The sequence below is a fragment of the Alligator sinensis genome, unplaced genomic scaffold, assembly GCF_000455745.1.
Source record: "Alligator sinensis unplaced genomic scaffold, ASM45574v1 scaffold297_1, whole genome shotgun sequence".
Taxonomy (NCBI): Eukaryota; Metazoa; Chordata; order Crocodylia; family Alligatoridae; genus Alligator; species Alligator sinensis.
In genome coordinates, this window is record NW_005841848.1 from 4902917 (window position 1) to 4921809 (window position 18893).

Below are 18893 nucleotides of genomic sequence, written 5' to 3' on the forward strand. Positions count from 1 at the left end.
CTCAGTTTTATAATGTGTAGTACTCATATTCTCATTTTTGCACCCACAATATCAAATCCTCAAATGTGGGCACACTTTTGCAGAATCAAAATATAATAGACACCAAACTGCTGTAGGATGCATTTTACTACTTGATTGACACGTGGAATCAAGTAGAGATAGGATCTAAGTTAGCTCCAGTTATATATACAGGGAAGATGTGGGTATTATATGGCCATCTTGGGTAAACCTCTTCAGGGAGAAACAGTGGTCCAATGAAGAAAGCACAATGTTAGTGTGTAAATACTCAGACAGAAAAACAATACCCAATATACCAAAATGCTGTTATATAAATTATTTCAGTTCTGACTACTATATCTCAAAAATGATTTTGCAGAAGCAGAAACATTTCAAATGGAATTTGGGGAAGGTAATTTTAGGGGGAGGGAGGTGGTCATATCAAGTGTCTTTTCAAGATTAAAAATATATAGAAAGGAAACAAAGAGGAGATTTCAGTAAAATGTATAAAATGGTAGAGAAAAGTCAGGGAGGAATTTTTATTCATCATCTCATAGTACAAAGAGATATTCAGTGAAAGGCAAAAAAATAAAATAAAAATGGATCAAAGGGGTGCTTTGCATTCACAATGTATAATTAATTAATTGAACTAGCTGCTAGAGGGTATCTTTCATATGTAGAGCTTAGCAGGATCCAAGAATTATTAGACCTTTATTTAGATATATATTTACATAAGATAAAGAAATAAGGACCTGGGACTCTTCAGCCTGAAAAAGTAAAGGCTGAGAGGGGACTTGGTAGCAGCTTACCACTACATCAGGGGTGTACATCAAGGGCTCAGTGAACAACTGTTCACCAGAGCACCCTTGGGGAAAGCCAAGAGTAATAGCCACAAACTCCTAGAAGACCATTTTAGGCTCAACATCAGGAAAAACTTCTTCACAGCTAGGGTGTCCAGACTGTAGAATAAGCTCTGTCCAGAGCTGGTGCAATTGCCTACCCTGGAAATCTTCAAGAGGAGACTGGCCAGTTACCTTGCTGGGACTCCCTACCCAGACCCCAGAAGAGCCACGCACCCACCAATGCGTTCCAGTGCACCAGGTGTGGGAGGCCCTGGCTGACCACCTCTCCTGCACTCCCGACTCTGGCCCACCTGCATTGCTGCCCACAGGCCCCTCCACCCTACCACCTGCCCCTTGTACCACACTCACTGCAGACACATCTTAGAAGAACAAGTCTTTAATTTCCTCGCATCCAACAGACCTCCTCCCCTGTTCCTCCCCAACACACAGAACCCCACTCCCCAACAAAAAGAGCCCCTCCACCATCCACCCCAGCCATATACATTAAAAAAAAAATCTTCCCAATGAAAACTATATACAAAGTGTTCTTTTTTTTTGTGGCAGAGCCCAGGGACAGGCAGCTACCACCCTGGCCTCTGTCTGTTCCCCTGTGGGTCCTCACACTGGTGACTGCAGTAGGTGGGGGGCTTGCCCAGGGGTGACAGCACCTGGTTTGCCTCTGACATAGGTGGCTCAGCTCCCCTTCTGGCTGGCAGAGTCCAGGCCCAGCAGGACCAAGATCCAGTCCTGGCACTGCTCCAGGCAGCTCTGGCTTCATACCTGCATGGAGCTGGGATCAGTGGCAGTCCTGGGTCCAGGCAGGTGGAAATGGACCCATGGAAGGGTCCAGACCAGGGGCTCCTGGCAGTGGGAGGCAACAGAGGACCTCCACCCAGGCCTAGATGGAAGCCTGCTGCAGCAAAACAGGTGGCTGCCAGGATGCCTGCAGGGTTAAGGATGGGGGCTGGGCAGCAGTGGGCACAAAAAGGACTGCCAGGTCCGGGATGGTGTTGAGGGTCTGGCAGTTGTCATCCATGGTGTGTATGGCCCAGTCCAGGATAGTATTTTGGTTCCTCAGGACCTGGATCCACTCCTGCTCCAGGGCCAGGAGCTCAGCCCAGAACACCTCCTCCCCGGTGATGTCTTCCATTCACCACCTGTCCTGGTGAGCCAAGTCCTCCTCCTGCTACCTCTCCTCCCATGCCAAGACATACTCCCACCAGGCCCATGTGGTCTCCTCCTGCTTCTTGGCCACTGCTACCAGCCACTGGAGGAGGATGGTCCTGTCCATGGTGCACCTCTGGTGCAGCTGGTGCATTCAGAGTGCCCTGGTGGTGGGCAATGGCATCCCTACTGGCCCCTACAGCCTCTCTCCCACATCCAAATGCTGGACCTGCAGAGCCATGAGACAGAAGCCTTTTGTGAGAGTCTGCAATGTTTCAGAGAGAAGATACTCTGCACCAAGAGCCATGCACTGCATGGCCTCACATTGGGAGTCAGCTGTGCACGGGTGCCCAGGGACCATGGTAAGTCAGGGAGGCAGGCCTGGGCCCAGGCTGGCCAAGCCCTGCATCCCTGCACACTACCCTGGTGCTGATCACAGGCAGCGTGCCCCCCCTCCCAACCTATTCCCAGGGCAGAATAGGCCAAGATTCTGGCAGCACCTGCTGCCACAGTTCCAGACCCTGCTCCTCCCGCATTCCCCTGCAGGACACCTGCTCTGTTGTGCTGCTGCCCAGCCCACAGCACCCAGGCTTGGTGTATGTGAGGTTGTCAGACAACTGGGATGAGGAGCTCTCTGCACCCCTGCCCTCCCCACTGGGGGCCTCTCTGGGGAGAAGCCCCAGGGCCATCCCCCCCATTCTACCACTGCACTCCAAGTGTGCCCCCATTGTGTGTGCCCCAGGTGGTGCATGATGAACTGTTTGTGTAGGCTGAGGGGTTCCTGAACGACTATCCCCTGCTGCTGATGATCCTCATAGTGCTCTGGGTACACCTGCGCTCCTGGTATGGGACCATGAGTTATGATGGTGTGAGGGGGGGCAGGCCTGGGCTGCCCCACAACCTCCACCACTGCCTGGAGGGCTAACTGTGGCAGCACTACATGTTCCTGCTCCCCACAGCTGAGAAAGACATCACCACCAGCATCGACACCTTTCTTGAGATGCGAGAGGCCCATGTCCACCTAGCTGCAGGGGCACGGACTGCTGAAAGTTTTGCACCGAGTCCTACCTCCCTGCATTCTGTGTGTATGTCGGGGGGAGGGGGTGGGACTCAGGGCCAGGGCCTCTCACTGGCTTCAGGCTGGCCCCTAGTGGCTAGGCAGACCTGGCAGCAAATTTGCTGACAGGTCGTTATTGCACCATTACTAATTGAACTTAAATTTGCTGCCTGCCAGTAAATTTAATCACAATTAAGGGTCTTTAGTGTGCAGTAAGAATGCACACATGTAGACCACCATTCCGTCTAAGCTGTGTGGCATGCATGGCCATGCAGACGCATCTGGCAGCGTGGCATGAGTGCTCCTTCGTGGCTGCACGTGCCGCACAGATTAGAGGGAATGCTGATTTAGACACATGTGCTTACTGCATAGTAAACTAGGCAACTGTGCAATAACATGTCCTATATAGATGCACCCACTGTGTCTGAAGCTAGCAGACAAACAGGCTAGGAAATTGAAAACATGCCTTCAAAACCCATAACAGAGATAAGGAACCCTGCAGCATTAGCATCAGGTCACAGTAACTGGATGCAAAATCCCTGGGATTTCTGGTTCTGGTGAATGAACCAAATCAGGATGCCAGTGATGCCCAAATTAAGACACAGGCAAATTACCTAATTAAGATGTATGCATGTGATATGTTTGAGAAACAAAGGAATCTGTTGACAGGACAGAACATGGACAGTATTATGACCACAGGGAAACCAAATCAACGATACCCAGAAATGAAGTCATCAGGAAGAAAAGAATACAAAAGGAGGGATTTTCAGAGCAACAGGGGGATCCTGAGCCTAGCATGGGCAGAGGGTGCACCACTGGCCCCTCTTACCCATCCCACTGGAGGGGTGAGCATCAGCCCTCAACTGCCAAGACATCTGCATCTCAAGCAGGTCCAAAGAGGTGATCCTCCCCGTCTATGCGACACTGGTCAGGCTGCAGTTGGAGTACCGCATCCAGTTCTGGGTGCCACACTTCAGGACGGATGTGGACAACATGGAGAGGGTCCAGAGGAGGGCCACCTGCATGATCGGGGGCAGCAGGGCAGGCCCTACAAACTAGTCAGGGGGGACCAGCAGGCATTGGGGGAGTCCCTGTTCCCCTGAGCACTACCAGGAGTGACAAGAAATAATGGTCACGAGCTGGCAGAAGGTAGATTCAGGCTAGACATCAGGAGATGCTACTTCACTGTCACGGTGGCTAGGATCTGGAACCAACTTCCAAGAGAAGTGGTGCTGGGTCCTACCCTGGGGGTCTTTAAGAGGAGGCTGGATGAACACCTTGCCAGGGTCATTTGACCCCAGTACTCTTTCCTGCCATGGCAGAGGGGTCAGACTAGATGATCTGCTCAGGTCCCTTCCAACTCTACCAACTACGAAACTATGAAACTGACATTCAAGAAAGAACCACAGTGTGGCACTTATGTACTGGTGAGATGTACCACCCTGAAACTGGTAGATAAGTAGGATTGGGGTGGGGGTATTTTGTTTGTTTTGCCTGCATTACTCCTGCCTGCTATTACTGTGCATCAATAAAATTTGCTTATTATTGAATGGAAGAAGTCATGGTCAGTCTGAGGGTTTGGGCCTGCCCGGAACAAGGCATCAGGACTGGGTCATAAATCCAGTGCCAACAATAATGATCCTCCTCCCTTTTTCTAGGCCTTAATCTCCCATTAATCACGCTGCTTATGTTAATTGTTTGTCTGCTACCCCTGGGAATTGCTCTTTTCTTCAATTTCATAGCCCTACCCACTGGTTTTAATCATCGTTATGCCTGCTTCTTCCCTCAGATCAGATGCTTTTGAATGCAAAGCATTCTTCATGTCTAATTTATCCCAACCATGCTGTTGGTTCAATAAAAGATATCACTGACAAAAATCCTTGCTTCTTACCTAAGCCCTGGACCATTACTACTACAAAATCACTCCAATGCTACTGAAATGGCCAAATAAGTTGTAAAACTGTTCCCCTAGAAAATTACAAGTGCTTTTGACAAACAAGCCCCAAGTCTTTGACAAATGCCTTCTGTTTTCCCTTATCTCAAGATATACTTTCAAGTCTAAAGAATTTATTTCCATTCTAGTTCAAAGACAGGAATAAACATAAATGATGTAAGGTTTTGTTTTGTGGTTTTGGTTTTAAATGTTGCTTAGCCTGTTACTGGAGGTCATTAGATTGTCCACGTGTGCCATAGGTGTCTTATAACCGTCTATCTACCGTAGTCAGATTCAAAGAGGAGAATAGATTCACTTGAAATATTTTCAGGTGATCTTGATCAGGGAGTAACATGAAAAGCTGATGTTTAAAGAAGAAACAGACAGCAAATAGACATTTTTTAAAATATGTAATAGTTTCAAATGATGCTTTCAGAATAACTTGTGCTAAATACTTTGGAACTGGTGACCAGATAATTCAGCTTTTTATGTTTTAAAGAAGAGCAAGGCTAAGGCTATTTAAAATGCTTAGCTGTGATCCTACAACATAATTTTAACATCAGTTGCTTTAGGTGTTAGAGTAAATGTCAGGAAGAATTGTAGTTATTCAAACCCATGTGTGAAATCTTCATGATTCGCATGCTTAAGTCCATTTGACCTTTTTTAATGTCAAGAAATAAACATTACAAGCACAAGACAGCTTAACCCTCCTTTCAAGTAGCACAGTAACTTTACTTATTGTATGTGCAGCAACTTAGTCAGTAGTATCAGCAGGATACAAATTGCCCTTGAACAAGTAACAAAGGATTGCATTTATCAAAGCTGCATCAGCTGGCAAACTGTTTTTTCCCCCTGAAATTGACTTGTCTGAATTCACAATTATTCTTTTAAATCAGGCAATCTGTATTTAATTTAAAAATTCTGTAATGGATCTATAGAACCACATGTTTAAATGGGATTTTGATTCACTAAGCCCCAAGGACTATTGTAAAAGTATAAAATCAATCAATATTTCCCACAACCAGCTATAATGGTGATGGGGACAGATTAGAAAGGTCTGAAACAGGAAAAAGGCTTGAGTGAAGATAGAATCAGGGAGGAGAGGAATTAGAATAACCATGTGAAGACTAAAGTAATCTGGAAGGGTTGAATTCAAAGCCCAGAGCATTCATGACTGATAACTGGAGCTCTAGAGGAGGAATGTAGAATTAGAAAAAAGAAGTTTGTTTCTTTTTGGCTTTGCAATGCAAGCATGTAGTAGGAAATACTTTGTGAAAGTTATAAATAGAACTAATACTTCAGCCCAGATACTATTCTGCCTCTAAGCCATCTAAGTGTCACTGAGGTGAGAAACAGACATTGCTTGTGTGCTACCATAACAATTGTTAATGTGGCACAAAGCGAAAAGTAGTAATAATTTGTGCCGCTTTTTCACGGAGTATGTCTATTTGCTTTATAGTGAAAGAGTGTGTGCATCCCAGAGCTTAAGTCCCTAGAAACAGCTAATTTTATGTGCCTTCATCTTAGTGTTAGGCAACAAAATGGAGGTGAAAGGTGAGCACCAAAACCTATTAACTTTTGCCCAGTAGCCTAGTGGTTAAGGCACTCACCCAAGACGAGAGCACTGGTTTCCAAGTCATAGATCTCCCTCCACCCTAGGAAAGTTCCCAAACCACCAGCCTGCAGGACAGGCAGGGCTGAGCCTACACTACTAAGCACAAAGAAATAAGAGACATGGTCAGAAGGAGAGAAAGCAATGAAGAATCGGATGCAGGGTTCTGACCGTAATGCTATTCATGTATTACATCCAGCGATGACAAACGGATATTGTGCTCTTTTATTGAGGTTGTGTCACCCAAAAGGGGGTTAAGAAAAATAAAACGGCCTATAGAATACATATGATAACAAAGTTATGGGGCTAAATGCAATAAACATCAGGTTAGTCCCAAAACTGTAAAAAGTATAGGTGAATGTATTATTAGCTAAGCAGTGTTAAGAAACAAAAGTAGAGCAAGGGTTTTAAGATAAGGGAGCATTTAAAATGAATCTAAGGTGTCCTTGACATATAAAAAAAACCCATGTGTACAGACGCATACACACACACACACACATTACTCTTTGGCTAAGTACAGACAGTAAAAAAGCCCAAGGCTGAATCAATTTAATCTCCACAGGCTAGTCTAAGCTGCATAGGTTGAACCAGTAAGCAAGTGAACAGACATTCACTTTTAATTCCAGAAATGTAGCTACATGCCTATGGTGGCTCAGGCCAGACACTGAGGGGTGCTACAGCACCCCTCCTTGCTCGACTGGAACAGCCAGCTTGAGCCAAGGCTAGTCCACTCACCCGCTCTGTGACAGGGGATTTGTGGGGGAGGTGCAAAGCAACCTGGGATGCTGGGGGACTGAAGGTTAACTTGAAGCTAAATGGGGATCTTGGACAGAAGTTCAATAAACCAAATTAACCTAAATTAGTTAGGTCTGATACTACATCCATCCAGATTTATCTTAAACCGGTTTTGACCATTTTCAAAGCAGTTTATGTGCACTGAACTTCTGTTGTGTTATAGATTTAAAAATATTTCTGATCACTTATACTGGTTTTTGTGGAATTTCTGTCCCTAGCCTTTATGATTAGTTTGCTTTTTTTCTGATTATTCTAGTAGTATTAACAGATGGAAACATGTTAAAATGCTAACATATCATTTAGGCTAGTCAGACATTACACATAAACTGGTTTAAGTGATGATCAGAAATTGGTTTAAAACTGTAACAGAACATAAGTTAAATGCACATAAACCAGTTTCAAAATGGCTTAAACTGGTTTAAGATAAACTTGGTTGAATATAGTATCAGACTTAACTGATTTGGGCCAAACCAGTTTATGCAATGTCTGTCCCAGGCCCCTTCCTGGTTTAAGTAAAACCAGAGTCCCTCGGCATCACATATGTTTTGCAACCCTGAGCTGTGCTCTCTGTTCCAGAGAACAGGGATGGCCCCACCCTTCTGTTTCCTAGCCAGAGCTCTGGCGTAGACTGCAGGCACAGCAGGATCTGCCTTGCTTCCCCCTACCCCCCGCCCCCCACTCTCTGCTCAAGCAGGGATCTCCCTCCCTCCCATCTCCCACAGCACTGACCCCAACCCCATAGACTCTAGGTATGTGGTATGCTAGCTAATGCTGAGAGGTGATGTGGCTCCAATTTCACTGGCACAGGCAGACAGAACAGCTAATCAACAGGTCAGCTGGTAATGTCCTTCTGTTCCTTCCTTGGAAAAAGTTGTTTAAGAACTAGAACTAATGAGAGAGGCATTTGTTTTGTTGATAGGCTGATAAACACCGTGTTATCAGCCCCCTCCTGGCTCCCTCACCTGTCAGGTTTGCAGACAGTAAGAAGAAGCAAGGAGAGGGAGATAGAAAAGCTCCGTATCATCAACTGATGCATGCACTGCACATCCCCCACTTCACCTCAAAATGCTAGCCTGGGGCTAGGGTCTGGCAACACTCCCATCCCTTAAGCAGCAAGCAGGGAAAAGGCTGGGATAGTGCAGGCAGGGTTGGGGGTTTAAATGCCTCCCTAATCAGAGCATCCTGCCAGGGCCTGATCACACCCTCCCTCAGCTCAATACTGTAGAAGGGAAGGGAGGGCTGCTCTAGTGCCCCCTGGCTTCTATCCTGAGCCACTTCAGACATATGCCTGCATTTCTTCAGTCCAGAGGGAATGTCTGTACAGTTGCAAGCCAGTTCAATCTAGGCAGTTTAGACTAACCTGCAAAGAATGAATGAATTCAGGCTCAGGCTTTTTGAATGTTTGTCTCTAGTCTTAAAGTTAACTGAACAGGATTTTCTGAAAGCTTTATTATTAGTATTTGTTCCCTTGCTTTTAGCTTTGTCACTTTAAATTGTTTAGGGTTCAAAAATATAAAATGTTATCCAAGTCAATTCCCACAAAACCCAGGAACATAAGAATTAAGACTATGTAACTAAAATTAAGGGAATAATAATAGAATTAGTAATAGTTGTGGGTTGGGTACTGATTTTAATTTAATCTGCAAGAGCTCTCCTAGCCCTCTGATGCTAAATCGTGCTCTGCCCTGACATGACTGAAGTTGTTCAGGATGCAACTCTTTGAGAGTCACACTGGGCATGGGAAGGGATCTATCTAAATTGTGGTGGAAGTGCACTGTGCAGTGGATCCTTTAATATTATTCTTTTCACTGGACTGCCTCCTCCCCTCCAGAAACGATTGGCAGAGGGGCCTTGGCAGCCCTGCTGCTCATTCCTGATCAGCCAGGAGGAAAAAAATGTGGTTTTAATATGCCACAATTTTTGCCTCTTGCTGTTGATTGGCCAAGGGGCCACAGCAGCCCTACTGCTTGCTACTGATGGACTGGGAGGCAGAAACTTCAGCATATTTAAAGCCATGGGTTTTGCCTCCCTCCCTATCAGGAACAAGCAGCAGGGCTGGCCAGGGCCCTCTACCAATGAAAGGTGGAGAGGGGTGTGTATCAAAAAGAGTAAGATTAAAGGAGCTGCTGCACAGCACACTTGCAGCTTGATTTAAGTAGATCCCTAGACATAGGTCAGGCCAGATTAATTAGACTGATTTTATTGGCTGAAGACTGACTACATTTCCTCTGGTGCTTTGATAATTAAACCACTGATCTATTTTGTTTGCTCAAGTCAGTGATTTTATAGATTGTTCCTTATTTATGCCTGACTTTTGACACACTTACTCTAAAACCCATTATATCATTAATTTTTGATGGAAAAGGTGTAGCCAAGTCCATTGCTTTTCAAATATCCAACAACTGACAAGAGCAGCAGAATGCAGGAAAAGAGATGGGACAAGGATAGGGAAGTGTGAGGAAGATAACTGAGAGGCAGAAAAGTCCATTGGTTGGTGTCACTTTATATCTGCACTAAGCCCAGGATCTGGACTTGCAGTGTGGGTATAAGGACAAATAAGCACTCTCTGGAACAAGGTTGACAATTCTTCATAAATTCATAGACAGTCCATAAAAAAAAAAAAAGCTAAAAATTCTCATCCATAAAGTCCATAAAAAATGTGAGCTGTCCACAAAATAACTAAGAAATCATGAACTTGATTGAGGCTGGATGCAAATGTGGATAGATAAAAGGGCAGAGCAGCGCCACCCTGTGTCTGAGTGGGAGTGCACTTCTATGCCCTTCAGGGAGTTCTCTTGTGGCCCACATGAGCCTGACAGAAGTGTTACATTTACATCATGTAAAATATATGTCAATAAAAAAGTTTGGTTGTCAGAAAAAAAACTGTGGGTAAGCAATCTGGCTTTGGAATGACAAGTCCAGGAGCAGAGGTATAACAAGCAGGGTTTGTGCCCTGTGCAAACCTTGTGGGAGAGTAGGAATCATACAGTTACAAGGAGAGGCACACTTCTGAGGGTAGTGCGGAGGTGCAGGACTTCTACACATGCCAAGAACTCCAAAAACAGTCCCCAGCTGCACTGTGCTGCTACTGCCATGTGCTCTGCCTCCCTCTGCTCTTGCCCATAGGGCAAAAGCAGCAAGGTGGCAATGTACCTGCTGGTGCTGCTGCAAGAGCAATGCTGTGGGACTGCTTTTACTGCCAAGGCACAGACTCCATGGGATTGGGAAACTATTCTGGTGCACCTCCTAGTTTGGTGACTGAGGCTGGTTCCCCTTTTCCACCATGCCTAGTTACACCACTGCCTGGGACCATATTTATTCCTCTTACCAACCATGAGAAAGCTCAGGATATCATAGTGTCTTATGAATAACAATTCTATGCAAGTTTCAAGTCATAACATTTCTAAGCTTAAGTGAAGCTGTGTATGTATAAACCTTGGATGGCTCAAAAGTGCTCAGCTTCTAACATAGAAGATACCTTCTATCTAAAGGTCTTCCAGAATGTGTAGCCTTTACTAACATAGATGAAGAATGTATCCATAGCTAGTCTGCCAAGATACCACATAAATTTAATAACGGAATTGAAATGACAAAACATTCCCATTCCTATGAGTCCATCTGTGAAATATAACAAAGTGCTAGTCATATAGTTTATTGTGTTTAAGATTATCTCATTTCCTGAAATAAGCTTCAAGTGGTAATACTTAACACAGCTCTACAATGAAGTATTTTCATGTGGCATAGCAAAGACAAGCTTTGTTCCTATACTGATTTATTTTTCCAAAAAGACACATGAGGACAGAGCCTTTCCTCAATTTGGTAGCATGTGTCCGACATTAATGGAACTCCAGTTACCCCATGAAGGGGTAGCACTGCCTTTTTAAGCCCCAGTATAACCAACATGGTGGGGAAATGGGAGAGAAGAGCACTGGTCTGTTCCTCACATTTGTAGATACTGATATTGCACCGCATTGCAACCTTCATGTCAGGATGCATTTTGTCCTTTGGATGAGTCCAAAATTTGGAAGGGCCAAAGGTAATATAAAGTGTTATCTTGTACACCTTCAGCCCTCACCCACAACTAGGCTGTCTCTTCTATGCCATGTCTACTAGAAGATCAACAAAACAAAAATCAGACACAGTAATTCTGTCAGGAACAAGATGGATTTTATAAAGAGATGTGCTAGAACTAAGGCTAAAGTATAATGAAAGCTACAATCAGCCCTCAGCCAAGTTGGTTCAAATATCCAAGAAATGTAAAAGACAAGAAACTTAGCAAAAAGTCAAAAGAAAACTCTTGCTTTCCATGATCTACATCTACGTCACTTTACTGATGCAAGTCCAGCAGTAAAATTAATAATAGTTTGACAGTTTGAAATGTAGCACTCCATATTTAGGAAATGTGTCTTGGCATGATGAGTGTTTTCCCTTACTAGATCATTACTCATGGGGTTAGCTTTATTATTCTGTTAATATCACACTATATAGGGCCAGGTACATTACACTTTTACTGGTGTAAGAGATCAGAACCAGTCTGTACCCGTTACAGAACAGAAGTTCAGCATACAAATTGGTTTAAAAATGGCAAAACCCAGTCTAAGATTTGCACCCCTTCCCCCAAACGCTGAATGTGTATTCTGTTCGCTACCAATTTAAACCATGTTGCTTACAGAAAACCATATCACTCAGACTGATTCTGCCTCAGACTTTTTAAATGTCTGTACCTAGCCTAGAAGGGCTTCAGAACTAGACTGGAAGTTTGCACAGCAACAATTTAATCAGGATCAAATGATGATCCTGTAATACTAGTTTGAGAAAATGAGGTTGGAACATAATTTTAAAATGCCAATCATGTCAAAAGCTCTTGTTTTCTGCCCTTCATATTATAAGTGACACTTCAGGATATAGCGGGGGAAAAAAAGTTTACATCCTATGAACAAAAGATTGGTTCATATGGTTAAATTGTTCTCATCTGGTTATGTAGAGTTATTAATCTGAACAACTAAATTAGTACCCAGGGAAATCCTTAGTAGTCTGCTTTGCTTACAGAAAACTAATAATATATGAGTGGTTCCCAATAACTGGAATAATTTTTTCAGTGTTTTAATAAAGCAGCACAATACGGCAAAAACAGAGATTAAAATATTAGAAAGATGCCTTGAGGAAATGACAGCCAGAATACTTGGTGATATACTGTTCACCTTAAATGCAATGGCAATCTCAAAAAGGTAAAGAAAATTATAGCAAAAGGAATTAGATGAGTGCCTGAATATAACAAAAAATAGCATTCCCATTTTTTCCCCTGTAACTCTTACCTGCGATGCTGCTTAGGGAAACAAAAAGACTAGTTGCATTCATTATGTATTCATCCACAGCATCCTGAAAATATCAAATAAAAATTACTAGTCTTTAAGTACTGTGGTCTCTTGAGAAGTGTTCTTTGGTCATTTCAAACAAGGTCAGTGCTAGAGTACAAGGGGGAATATATACAGCTTTCTTTCCTTATCCTCCACCCAAATCATAAGGACTTTGCAAGACTGACAAGACCATTGATACTAACCTTCCTGGGAATGTGCACAGATGAGACCTTTGTAACTGGATGAAATTCCTGAAAAGTTAAGTCTCCTTTTAGTTGGGTGCTTTGTGATCAGTAGTGCATTGTGCATGTGAGTCCCATTAGCAGTAATTCATCAAAGGGTGATTGCCTTAGACTCTGATTACAGTCAAATGTTTCTTACAGATGATGTGCACCTTGTGGAAGCAATTCTGAGGCTCCTGTAAAGTTTTCTGAAACATGCCAGTTCCTCGTCCTTGCTCCTTATATTATATCTCCAACAATTTGAAGAGACAATCAAGCTTTCTAATTATGTTAGTTGAAAAAAGTAATAGAATACAAATATCTTTAGCAAGGTTCCTCTGCTACTACCAAGTTATCTACAACTCACTTCATTCTTAGGTTCAACCTTCAACCCAGATGCAACTACTTCCTACTAACAAGACTTATAATGTCTTCGAGCACCAAATACTCTAGATCTTAAATCCATGATAATCACTGTAACCATTAACACTCCAGATCCTACACCTTCCATAGCTCCTGATGCTAAGATGCAGATCAGTCAAACATGCAGTAAACTACTTTGTGTCTCATTTCAATGTTATTTAAGGTACATGGAAAACCATACATCAGCTGGCTAGCTACTACTTGAAATTATAAAATGGCCAAACTTCTATTCTGTATTTCATAAATACAATATTTGAAAGTTCCTGAGGCCTCAGTAACCTAGAACTATGAGATAATCACCATATCTTTTATCATCAATTGAAAGATGAATTTCTCACAAAATAATTGGGGGGGGGGGGTTAACTGAATAAGGAAGGGAAAGTAGAAAGACATTCTGATCTCAAATTTAGTTCTTCACTTCCTCTGAAAGAAACAGTAGATGAAGGATCTTCTTTTCCTTAGTCTTGGGGCTTGGTTTGATATTGTACGTGTCTTTGTTATAGGGGAAAAATGTCCCCTAATAAGAGGGAACAGTAATGATTTTGAGGGGGGAGGAGAAGGGTAAAAGGAATTAGGTTTGCTTTTTTTTTTTATGTAGTCTGGATAGTACCCAATTATATGCTCCCCTTTCCAATTGAAGGGAATGTTAGCAGGGCAGGTGCACTGTGGGTTTAAACTGCCTACTCCACGCAGCTACCTCCTTCCCCTATAAAGTTGGGATACATCTTAAGACTTAACTATATACAAATTTATTAATATATAAGAAGAGTTAAAAATGGAAGATATATAAAAAACATGGGAACTATGTGCGGCATATATACAATGCTATGCAAATACTCTGGATACAGGTGAGGGATCTGGGAAGCAAAGCTCTCAGTAAATGTCATGAAATCTTATACTCTAATGAAATACGAATCTACAAAGCATGAGGCGCAAGTTCACAAAATATAAGATGCAGGGAAATGGATACACAACTTAGATGCTCAAGAAAACCAGAAGAATAACCCGGGTTACCCTGGAGCAATGGAAGGACCCCAAGAGGGGAAAAGTGATCCTCAGTGCCCTACAGGCCCTCTGCAATCCAGCTTGAATAGCCTATGGAGAGAGCCTCCAATAAACCCGGGGAGCCCTTCTCCTTCAAGGTTTCCCCTCCAGCTGCTAGTCCCAAATGACAGGGTGAAAGATCCCTCTTCCCCTGTGGGAATTCCCTTCCCCTGTAACTCACAGCTCCCTCAAGATCCAGTGAAGCCAACTTGTTGTCCCTGGGTGAGGTGCCTCCTTCCTCAGCAGGGGCCCAAAGCTGGTTTGGGCTCTCCCAGCCTCTGGCCCGCTTGGGGCCCTGTGCACCACTCCATGCACTGGTGGCCCTGCCTTGCACCAGGGGTTGGAGTCCTGAGCCGCCTTGTGCGGCACCAGGGTCTTGGTCCACTCACAGCCCCTCCATGCACCGCTTGTGCACTGTGTTCCTGGCCTTGTGCCAGGGACCAGAGACCTAAGCTGCTTCGAGCAGCTCTGGAATCCTGGTCCGCTCCCAAACCTTCCATGCACTGACTTGTGCACTGTGTGCCAGGCCTCGTGCAAGGGTTTGGAGACCTGAGCCGCCTTGTGCAGCTCCGGAATCCCAGTCCACTCCTAGACGCTCCATGCCTCGACTTGTGCACCACGTGCCTGGCCTCGTGCCAAGGAGTTGGAGACCAAAGCCACCTTGTGCAGCTCCCAGGATCTCAGTCCCTCTCAGGCCCTCCGTTCACCGCCTGTGCACTGACTGCCTGGCCTCATGCCAGGTGTTGGAGACCCAAGCTGCCTTGTGCAGCTCCCAGGGTCTTGGTCCTTCTCGGACCCTTCGTGCAGCAGCCATGCACTACACTGTGCTCCCCCACAGCAGGGATGGGGGAAGGCAGCCACCTGCTGCTCCCTGCCCAATGAAGAGTCTTCAGGCTCTTCCAGGGCAACAGCTTTGCCTGGCTGACCAGCTCTATCAGCTCTTCCTTGCCCTCTTCTCTGTCCCTCGACACAACCCCCCATGTGCCAGGCACGCTGCTCTTTTATTCCTTTCAGGGGTGTCAGAGAGAGGGGGGTGTTAGACCCCACTCAGGTCTGGCTCTTTGCCTCACCCTGCAGTAGGGGTGGGGCTAACTTCTCCCCAGCCTTCATCTGATTGGTGGGGGAAAGGAAAAAACCCAATCAATCATTCCAAACTTTTCCAAAGCCAGTGCACTGAGCTCCCGCTGGCAAGCCCACCACATTTAATTTTTTCCTCTTTTTACTGTGAGGTTGTACATTCTCTCTTCCTCTCCCACATCTCTGGCTTGGCGGTTTTTTGCTTTTTGCCATATTGCTCCTTTATTTAAAATGTAGTCCTCCTCCTGAATGCCAGTAAGGAAAGGAGAAAGATTGATTTATTTATTGTAAGTTGGTTTTAGCTGAAATTCAAGTAGAGATAAGAGGATCTAGGTTAGTTTAAAAGGAAAGGAAGGAATCTTGAGATTCTACTGTTTTAGCTGGGATACAGTGTTTTACCTGGAGGTTACCTCTTCTGTCACTAAAAGGCATGGCTGCTTGTACCTAGATTTAGAAGTAAGGTACTGCAGAACCACACCACCTCTGGTGCAACACATTCCTGAAAGGTTGTTTTGGGAGCAAAGGGTGGAATTTGTGGGTAGGAGAAGAGCAATAGTCTTGGTGCTATGAAATTGTTCCAAAAGTCAAGACTGAAGTAACTCCTAAAACTTGGCTCTCTCAATTTGTATCTTAGTATCACAAGCTTATCCTGAAAACAGATGCTATGCAATTCTGCTTAATTATCTTTTGGTTAATTTTGTCTTTTGTTTCTGTTCTTAGAACTGGATTTTTTTAATCACCAAATCTGGCTCCTGAAAGGTTTTTTCCAAGAGTTCAAAATACATAAAATCACTCTATCATCTGAAATTTCCCCCAAGCCACTTGACCCAAACTGAACTCAAAAAATAAATTGCTAGCTGGCTGCTCTGAAGCCACATCATCTCACTTGAAGAAGATACTCAAATTTCCCAGTATTCTAGGGTGAATTAATATGGCACTATAGTGGAATTTTCCACAGTATGTCCAACAGGTAAATAAGAGAATACATTGCAGTGAAGAAATCTCTTGCATTTTGCATCTATAATTCACCAGGAAACATCCAACAGATTCCATCAGTTGGGGTGACTGTACACAAGACCTCTGTCATCAGTGCTAGCAAAAATCAGCCTATGGTGGTTGAATTTCTACAAGAATGACAGGTAACACAATATTATTATAACCAAAATAAACAAAAGAGTAGATATAGGAATTAGTAAAGAAACCTATTTTGGGGTCTTTAGTTGGGTGTTTGGATCTTTAGTTTAAATATGTTGATTTTATTTTAGTTTTATTACTTATTTATTTTTAGTCCTTAGGGCTTGATTGCTAGATCCTAAATATCATAATTTTACTGGAGAAAAATGAATGTAATCATTGTTTCTGATGTAGGAATAGTAAAATACTTAACAGAACAGAAAAGGTAAAGCATAAATTTCTGTCCCTCAGAACATAAAAGCAATGGTATAGGAAACAGAAAGACGACAAATTAAAGATTGAAAAAAAGGAAATATTACACATTGTGTGAAAAAGATATACTGTGGAACTTCACCCAGGAACATGTTAGAGCCAACAGGTCAAACAGGGTTTAGCAGATTATACTAACTAATGCTAATTAAAAAGTATTAGAAGTGAGGGTTTTTTTGGAATTTAAGCTAATTGCCAATTATTAGATTTGAGAATCAAAATCTTTTGAAAGAGAGATTATCTTGTGTCTTCCAATTTTAAAGTTACTTTCACTTTTCTTTTAAATGTCTCTTCCTTGTAAGTGTCAAAAAAAAGATAGTACACTAGCTGGTCCGGGGCCTGGCGAGGTATGGCAATTCCTTTGATTTTTGAGGAACCTCATACATACATGCTTGCCTTTCTCAGACAAAATTACTGGTTGTTAAAAATGCTGCAAGCAAATAGAATTCTTAGGTGGCTCCACCAATGTCTGTACATACACTGGCAGGCCAAATTCCCAGCATTCCTTGAGGATGGCTATATTTACAAATAAACTATGCTTCTGCAATCTAAATTCCAGCTCAATCCTCCTTCTCAGGCACAGTTTCTCCTAGGTTTCCCTGGGAGGACCACTCTGTCCCAGACCATTGTTTCATCAGTCCACTTTGTTTTTCTCCTCAGGAGAAGGTTATCCAGTTCTATTTGTGAAAACGGTTTAACAGGACTAAATAAACAGCTTTACAAAGAAATTCAACAACTGCTGACTGTATTGGTCAATGGAAAAGTTCTCTTACCCTATAAAAATTCTCTACCAGTACAACTTGAATCTGTAGATTGCTAATATATGCTCAAAGATTTCATTATGGTTTGAGTTACCAAAGCCCAAAACCACAACAGTTTTTTTTTCAAATCTAACTCCTGTTAATTTTGATGAGCAGTTTGGCTCCTAAATACCTCTGAGAATCTGGGCTTATTGTCTAGTTTCCATCCACAGCTATTCATACTTCAGTACAAGGATAATCAATACAAAAACAAGTTATTAATTTTTCCCAAATCATAGAAGAGAAAGGAGGTTGTAGTCACTTACCTAAGCAGCAGTGTTAAAATTGTGTGTTTGCCAGAGACCACTCAGGCCAAGGAGTCTAACGGAGATCTGCTTCATGAACAGGACACATCTTCACAAATCACCACAGATTAACCTGGACTTCTGCAAGATATACCATATGTTCCAACAGGCTCTTGCAAAAAAACCTTCTAAATGCCCTGTTCCTCACATCTTCCTTCCCAGCCAAACATAACAATAATAACAGCTTACAATCAGCACTAATACACTGTATGTTATCATATACAGTATGCCACCAAATAGGATATGCTCCTTGTTTTTTGAAAGGCACAATGAAGAAAAAAAGATCTTTCTTAGGTTCTGTAGTAGGAGCCTCTGCCAAGGGGAAAGAAAAATACCACAGCCAGCAGCTAGGGCAGTGGTTCTAAACTTTTTTTCAACACGCAGCACCCCTTGATAGGCTCAAGTCACCCCTCAGAAAATGCCAGCTCTTATTTTTCATTCATTTTTTACTACAGAAAAATAATAGAGCAATTATTTTGCAAAGAACTCAGAAAGACCAGAACAGATCTGAACATTTTTAACACTATGGCTTCTTATTTGAAATCTTTGGGCTTATCTTGTGAATCATGTTAGCACACCTAGCAGTGCTAACATTACATGGCACTGTATAGCACCCTGGAGAGGATCTCAAGGCACCCCAGGGTGGTTAAGAATCACTGAGCCAGGGAGCCCCAGGCGTGTAGCACTGCAGCACTATTTGTGCTTAACCTTGGGAGAAGCAGAAACTATTGTCATATTTCTTTGCTTATAATGCATACCCCACTTTCCAGCCGAGGAATTTTAGGGGAAAAGGTGTGTATTATATGTAGGACACTATAGTAAT

At 43.3% G+C, this 18893-nt stretch overlaps 1 long non-coding RNA gene across 1 annotated transcript; it reads right to left on the minus strand.

Annotated features, from left to right (window-relative positions):
* Positions 1-2086: 2086 nt before the first annotated feature.
* On the minus strand, positions 2087-13030 carry LOC102385564. Its single transcript, XR_322925.1, has 3 exons — positions 12961-13030; positions 12716-12779; positions 2087-2232 (listed from the first exon to the last, which is right to left on the minus strand). It is a non-coding gene; the product is annotated as an uncharacterized LOC102385564 (long non-coding RNA).
* Positions 13031-18893: the final 5863 nt, after the last annotated feature.